The sequence below is a fragment of the Poecilia reticulata genome, linkage group LG2 (genome assembly GCF_000633615.1).
Source record: "Poecilia reticulata strain Guanapo linkage group LG2, Guppy_female_1.0+MT, whole genome shotgun sequence".
NCBI classification, from domain to species: domain Eukaryota; kingdom Metazoa; phylum Chordata; class Actinopteri; order Cyprinodontiformes; family Poeciliidae; genus Poecilia; species Poecilia reticulata.
The window spans coordinates 3,875,962-3,884,071 of record NC_024332.1 but is presented as its reverse complement, the minus strand read 5'-3'; the positions used below and the strand labels follow the sequence as shown (position 1 = coordinate 3,884,071).

Below are 8,110 nucleotides of genomic sequence, written 5' to 3'. Positions count from 1 at the left end.
ATAGATAGATAGATAGATAGATAGATAGATAGATAGATAGATAGATAGATAGATAGATAGATAGATAGATAGATAGATAGATAGATAGATAGATAAAAGGCAGGCAGACAGACAGTTTATTTTTAAAGCAATTGTTTTTTTGTATTTATACTTGTATTTGGAGGGGTCCCCGAACCCCATGTTTGTGCACCCCTAAATCCGGCAGCAGCTTTAACAATTCCCCCACCCCCCTCCCTCTCATAATATGGAAGCAACACGCGTTGACGTGTTGCGCTGCGCTTCCGACCGCTGGTGTCGGCATGCGTCCTGTGCGCACACACACATACACACAACACACACACACACACATAACACACACAGATACGCACATACACATCACTCTCGTGGGGACATGCGGCCAAGCAGACGCAGTCACGGTAAGTGGAGCCGCTTCTTCTCCCAGACGGGGCACTTTTATCTCCAGGGGAGGGTTGAATGAAGGAACTTTCTCCATCTTTGGTCGGCTGTTGTCTTTTTGGGGGAAGGTGAGGGGGTGCGAGAAACGAGGGGAAGTTTAACTAACTAAAACACTTATTTTTTATTGTTATTACTCCCCCTCGCCGCTTCTTCGCTCCTGCTCTCCGTGCAGATTGCGCAACGCTGGCGTGTGATCGGGCTGAAAAGCGTGAGAACCAGTCGGGATTCGCGGTTCCGACTTTACCACCGGGCTCGAAAGCGAGGAGGGGATGAGGGGGGTCCATTGAGGCTGAAGCTCCCCTTCTTCTGCTCGGCTCTGCTTTGCCTTGGCCATGCGGGGACCTCCAGGGAGCACATTCAGTCCCTCCCGAGTCCAAAAGAGAGCTCTTATTTTTAACGCGTTGAAAGTAGTTTTCTAACCTAAAACCGTTGACTTTAAGGTGCTTTTTTCATTCTATGTTCACTTTTTTTTGTTAGTTTCTGACTTTGGTTGGAGTGCGATTTTGTGTGTGTGCGTGTGTGTGTGTGTGTGTGTGTGTGTGCTTGTGTGGCGGGGGCAATGCGCAAAGTGTGTGGTCTTTCCAAGACCTCCACCCCCGCAGAGACGCACGGTTTGTGCGTTTGCGCGCGTGTGCGCGCACACACACACGCACGCACGCGCGCGCACACAGCCAGGCATCGGAGCTCGGTCTGTCTCGGTTTGGCATGCCTGTCTCAGGAATGCGCCCGGCGTTTTCTCTGTATTTTTCACATTAGGAGCACTTTGGGAATCGCTCTGAAAAGCCGCTCTCAGAAGCGCTGCCACCGCCGTCAAGTGGCCCGCGATCACAACGAGGCTTCCGGTTGTAGCCTTTCGAAATAAAAGCGCAGTGCGCGTCCAACAAATAGAGGATTTTTCTTTTGTGGCCCACGTGCTTTTAAATTACATTTAAAAAATTTAACTGAATTCAACAGTTCAGTTTAAAAGCTGTATGTATTTGTTTCAGCTAATAACACTCCAAATTCAGCAAACTGAAGAGGTGGCAAAAAAATTTATAAAAATGATTTTAAATACAAATATGTTGTGCTATGGCCTATTAAATCACAAGTTATTTCATTTTCACTTATACATTGTAGGACCATTTTAAAAAATAATCTTGAATCATTTTGTGTAGCTAAGACGTAAGAGCCATCTGGCTAGCTGTTAGCCTTCAACCTCAGAGATCTTCTTCACTTTCTTCTCACTTCTTGATAAATATAAGATGATAATGTGACAGAACACATTTGTTTTACCACAGTGTTTTTTGTTCCACTAAACTTTTCACAAAAAACACTTCCCATGAAACATGTCCCACAACAGACAGAAGTAGAATGACCAAAAGGATAAAAACAGAGCAACTTTGCTGTCGCTTAGCCTTCCTGTTATCTGCTGGCGTTATGATCTAATTAGATGGAGGCTTTGAAAAGATGGCGGGAAGATTTCATTTTTTTATTTTTTTGGACTAGAAAACATTAGGAAGTAAAAGAAAGAAAGAAAGAAAGAAAGAAAGAAAGAAAGAAAGAAAGAAAGAAAGAAAGAAAGAAAGAAAGAAAGAAAGAAAGAAAGAAAGAAAAAGAGCAACACCACTTCTACACTTTTCTGTCTGAAAATATTCAACTTTCAGCCTCAATCTCCACACTGAAAAGCGCTTCTTGCTCAATTGTTATCTACATACAATATGTTGCATTCATCGTCTGGAAATCAATCAGAATTTTTTAATCGTCTCTTTGAAAGAAAGAAAAAAAATCGGTCTGACTGAACCGAATGCTTTTACTCTCAACACCATCACTGGTGTGCAAGCTTCCGGTTTGCCCCCGTTAAGCTATGCTAACAACATGCAGACAGAGAGAGAGGGGCAGAGGGGGAGGCAGTCCCAGCCTGGAGAGAGGAGAGAGGCAGAAATTCTTGTGTTTTTTGGTATGCGATTACCCAGTGGAGAACCCATGACTGAAGGGGAGGAGGAGGAGTTAGAGGAGGAGGAGATACATTCCTCGCCTTCCTCTTTAAGGTGACCACATTATTTATTTATTTATTTTTATTATTTTCCTGCAGACATGTTGCCCCGTGTCGCCACATGACACCCTGAAGCTCTCAGCTGACGCTTCGCCAGTGGACGGAGCGGTCAGTTGTACACAAACTAATTAGATGGAGTCAGGAATGACCTTTGACCCACCTGAGCTTCGAGCAAAATATGGTGTGTGTGGCATGCGTTTACTCTATGGAAATGCAATGAAAAAATAAGTGATGGCTATCCCCGCAAAAACTTGCTACAAACGATTTAATTTAGGTCTAGACTTTGATTAGGCCATTTTAAAAAGCTGGTCTACTCCATATTAGCACTAATTGCATGTTTAGTGTTGTCTTTAACCTTTTGCAGGATTAAACAGATACTATCCTGTCTTCCCGCTCCCTTGGGTCAGTTTACACATCTCCGCCGAAGAAAAGCATAATGCTGCCACCACTGTGGGAATCCAGTTAAGGTGCTTTTCGGATCAGAGTTGCCATGAGCCTCCTGTGGAACGTCTTTTCATTGAATTCCCTTGCCCGGCGCCAGCAGAACTTCTGAAACGCAGCAACTTTCCATCTGACACATTAAATGGGCCCCCGTCAGATTTGCATTAAAAAAAAAAAAAAGAAAGAAAAAAAAATAACAACGCCGCTCCGCCTGTTCTTCGGCGTCTCAGTCGAAGCCTATAATCGCCCACTCGCCTGTAACGACAATTACAATAATGGACTGATTGTCGGATTATGGCACCAAAGTGGTTCTAGCGCACATCTGCATAATTGTTCTTAGCAATATAGGCGCCCGTGGGCTCCCAGCTGCCATTAGCTGCGGCGACGGAGGGAGACGTTCAACGCTTGATGAGCAAGGGGGGCAAATTCTGCTCCCAAAAGCACGTGGGCGTTTTCAGTGGAGAGGGAGCGAATGCACAAAGGCATTGTTTTATAAGAGTGTTTTTATGTGTGTGTGTGTGTGTGTTTGTTTGTTTTTTGGAGCAGACTAATGAAGGAAGTGAATCCTGGACCTTTAACAGTCTCTTTGCACTTTCAGATTGACACAGTTTTTTTTGGGGGGGGGCGGGATCATCACCTATATCATCTCTGTCTTTGTATCATCTTTGTCACAAAAAAAAAGAAAAAGAAAGCATCACATGATCAACAGATGGACAGACACATCCGTTTGTACACGATGAGGAGTGGGGAGGGTTTGGGGGATCTGTAGCAGCATGATCTAGATCAACAGCTGAACCCAGATCCACCCCCCTCCTCCCCTCCACCTCCTCTCTGTGTAAACATGAGATGAAGGCTTTTGGGAAGGAGGAACAGGGAAAAAGTGCCAATTTCACTATCCAGCTCGTCTGTGACTGTTGTCGTCTGCAACACCTGAAACCTGCGGCGTTAATTCATCCAACTCCTCCTCCTCCTCCTCCTGAAAGCAGGCCAACATCCCACTCGTGCAAGAAAAAAAAAAGAGAAGGGGAAAAGAAAACGTGCTCCCCCTCTTCCTCTGTCCTTCTCTCTCTGTGCTAATTACTTGCCGCTACCATGGCAACGGGTAGCACCTCTTTTTTTGTGTGTGTGTGTTTGTGTGTTAACTTGGCTATCTAGCCCATCACAAAAACATGCACCAGCATTTCCTCGTCGGATGGAAATAAAAGAGAGGCTTGCTGGCCGTTCTTAAAATTAATTTCGAATTTTAAGAATTTCAGATTTGTAGAGCTTTAAATTTTAAATCTCTCCCCCACCCAAAAAAAAAAGTTCCCAGATAACCTTCTATATACTATGATGCGTCAAAGTTTTGCATAATTTATAATCCGATTTCTGTCTGAGCAGACAGCAAACACACTGTCTTGAGCTGCTACAAAATGGACTGCATCAACATTTTCTTTTGCTTTTTGCTTCTAAAACAGTTTTTATTTTAGATTTTTGCTATGCTTTTTGTTTTCTTGGTTTTTTTTTTGGCCATATCTGATCAAACCACGCCGGCTTTGCGGTGCAGACCCATTCCGACATCCCCGGAAAGCGCCGTGATTAATTACTTCCCTTCAAGGTCCTGAAGTAACCGCAAACTGTTATTGATTAACTGATCAGTAGAAGGCCGAGTGGATCTATTCACCTCGTATCAATGGATTCCTCTGGAGGCCATTGTTAAGGCTGCACTGTGACACAGTGGCACATTTCTATATTTAAGCCCTGGAATTTGGGAAACATCGGAATTTGTCTGCAGATTCCTTCCTTATTAAACACACAGGAATGTCGTTTCACAGCGAGGAGCACGTTCAGTTGGCTAAAGTCGGATCAGTTGACCGAGTTTGGACATTTTTGGACTAAAAGTGGCAAAATAGACGCAAAAAAACCTGGATTCAACAGAATGAACATTAGTGAAGCTCATGACTCTGATTCAGATCTGCTTCTGAAATGTGGGCCTAGTGAAAAATACACAGTTTATGCACTCAGTACTTAGTTGGGGCATTTTTATTATATTTTTTTTTGCATGAATAAATGCATCAGTGCAGAATGGCAAAGAGGCTATCAACCTGACATAATGGAAGCCCAGACAGCTTTGACAGCATCCTTTAGAAGAAATACTTTTCCAAGTAGTTTTTCCTTCCACAAACCTTTCCATGAATGTGATCAGAAGGCATTAATCCTTTGTCTCTTTGTGGTCTAATCTCTTTGTTGAGGGTATCTGCTGCATAACCAAGTCAGCAGACTGTTGAGGCCATGATAAAAACATTTATAGATTAATTATTTGTTTCGATTGCATTTATGTAATGTTCCATTCTTTGCTTTATATTTTATTTTCATAATGCGATGTGTGACGTGGTGAAACTGCATTGCGCAAACGAAAAAGCTGCCACTTCCTCTCCTTCCCCTGCTCCCCCGCAGGTGTCTTAATACCACATTATCTTCAATGACCCTGGGTTTTATGAATGGGTAACATCTGGCTCTCTCATTGGCTACCAGCAGCAGCCAATCGGGATGGAAATCACTGTCAACAGTGATGGGCTGGCGGACTGGACAAGTCGAGACAGTCTTTAAAAGGTCGTAACCCCCCACTAACCCCGACTCCCTCTCGCGTCGCGCTTTTGTTTGCATTCGTACTGTATGTGTGCAAGTCGCACACTGACCTACTTGGTTCACCGCGGCCGTCTATACATAGCTGTGGGAAACGCAGGCAGACAATCGGCCCCGGTTAAAATTAGCAGTCAGGGCCACCTGTGTGCCTCTCACAAAAAGGCGGAAACATCAGAGCAGGCAGAAGAGGGATGAAGGGAGGCGCGAGGAAGGAAAAAGGGGGTCGGGATGGAGACATTGATCACTCTGCCTGCCGCTGGTTCTCTCGTTCTTTTTTTTTTTGTTTTAATCCCCACTGTGACACAGGGAGACATTGTTAGGCGGTTCGGATTTGACGACGAAGGGGGGGCTGGTTTCGAGGTTCAGGCCAAGTGGAGTTCACATACCACTCGGCTGGAGCGCTGCCAAATTTCAAAGCACATAGGTGGAATATATAAGGAGAGGAGACATATTGAGGTGAGAGAGCCATTAAGCACCTTAAACAAACTCAACATAGTGAAAAAAGGCAAAAAAGGAAGGAAAACACTCGACTTTCTAAATAATACTACATCCAGTCTGCCAGATGCCCCTTTCCTGCCCTCCCATATAACATGTTGTCACTGTATAGCTAAAAAAAACGGCATGTTTCCTGCCTTTGTTGTTACAGACAGCCGACAGGAAGCCCTCGTCTTCTTTAACTGACGTTCACATTAAAAAACTGCCACCTCGTTTCCTAGAATCACCAGTTCTCAGCCCACACTCGCTTTTTGTTCCCGTGAGTTTCCACCAGAATGAAAGTGGCAGTGGGCGGAAAGGCAAAAGCGCTCGAGAAAAAGCTGCGAAAGTACAAGCAAAGTTCAGCTGTTTTTAAGTGTTTTATACTCTTTTTTTATTATTATTTCCTTTGTGTTTGCGTGTGTGCTTTTACAGTAAAAAGTCCAACCTTTTCTCTCTTTCAGGACTGAAGATTGACTCTGCAGGAGAGGAGATGGAGAACTTCTGCAGCATCCGTCCACCTTCGGCCATTTTGAGTTGGAGAAAACCTTTTAGACACTGAAAAGCAGAGGAGATAAAGAGGAGGAAGACAGCTCATTATCAAAATGCATTTCTGGGTCAAAATCGTGTTTATAAAGGTTCATTTTTTTTCCCTGTGTAGACCAACTTAAACATCATTAGCCAGCTGAGGTGCAGTTTTATTTTTTACTGTGACCACCAGGGGGCGCTGCTCCCCACTCACTGAACATGCTGAAATTAGAACAAAATGCAATTCATGAGGTGTAACTGATAACATTTTTTGTGCAGATTATGCCACTCTGGGCAGAGAGCCATTGTCTCCTTATTAAAAACACTAATTGATGAGTTCTCCATTTGTTAAAAATGAAATTGGAAGAATGAGGACATACTCCAGAGAATTTTATTCGTAAACGTGTAATGTTTTCTTTTTTTAAATTGGTTAAAAACTTACCAAATCCTCCATACTGATGCTAAAAAAGCGCATGGCAGTTTTCTTGGGCGAAAAAAAATCCTGAGAATTCTGGTGTGGTTGCTTTGCAAAAATTCAGCAAGCATAGCGCTACAGATGCATAAAGTCAGGTTGCTTTAACAAGTCGAGAACAATATCCTCATCCGGGGTTGTTGCAGGAAGTGTGAAATCAGATCTGTATCACTAACTTGGAAAAAGCGACACCAGTAAATAACTTTTTCATGCGTGTTGCTGAGGGAGGAAATTGCCAGGACATATGTAGGTGAAGGTGCAAGTAGGAAATAGGTGTCTGGTTGTGTTTAAAACAAAAAAAAAAAAAATCTGTATTAACTTTTGCGATTGTGTTTCTGTAAGGAAAAAAAAAAAAAACTGGCAGAAATTGTTTTTGTATCATTACGAGCTGCACACACCCTTCTCGGCAGATTTACATCAGCTTGAGGTCGTTTCCCTGCTCATTAAAATCTCCCCCGCCTGGAAAGAGGCGCCCAATCAGAGCGGCGGAGGAGCCAGCGGGTGCCCAGCGTTTGCTCAGTAGTCAGTGTAGATCCTGTGGGGCTGGCAGCAGCTACATCTGGCTACTGGGTCTCTGCTGACGACCAATCCGGTCCCAGAATTCAGGACTGTCGCAGATGTTTGGTTTCTCCTCACTTGGGACTAGTTCTGGACCTGGCATACAGTGTAGGATCCTGTGTGTGTCCGTCTACAGCTACATTGTCTGCTGGGTTTCAGGCCTGTCTACTTTAAAGTCACCTTTCAGAGGAATAAGTAAAAAAAAAAAAAAACATTAATAAATTGACAACTTTGTGTTTATTGACTCATAAAACATTCTTCAAACAATAAAACAATTTTAAATGTCTGTTTCTGTACAATACTTGCTAAGCAACTTTATTTATATATATATATATATTTATTTATATTTATATATAGAAAATGTAAGAGGAGTTGTGTTAAAATGACAAAACTCCTTCAAATGTAATGGCAGGTATTCTGGAAAAAAAAAATAACAGCATTCCATCGACAAATATTTTCAAGCAATAAATATGTATTTATAAATAGTGTAAATTTACATCAAGATTAGAAACAAAAAACAAAAT

The 8,110-nt window shown here is 42.9% G+C and overlaps 1 long non-coding RNA gene across 1 annotated transcript; it reads left to right on the top strand.

Annotated features, from left to right (window-relative positions):
• Window positions 1-103: 103 nt before the first annotated feature.
• Window positions 104-7,801, top strand: LOC108166785 (uncharacterized). Its single transcript, XR_001777169.1, has 2 exons — window positions 104-416; window positions 6,493-7,801. It is a non-coding gene; the product is annotated as an uncharacterized LOC108166785 (long non-coding RNA).
• The last annotated feature ends 309 nt before the right edge of the window (window positions 7,802-8,110 follow it).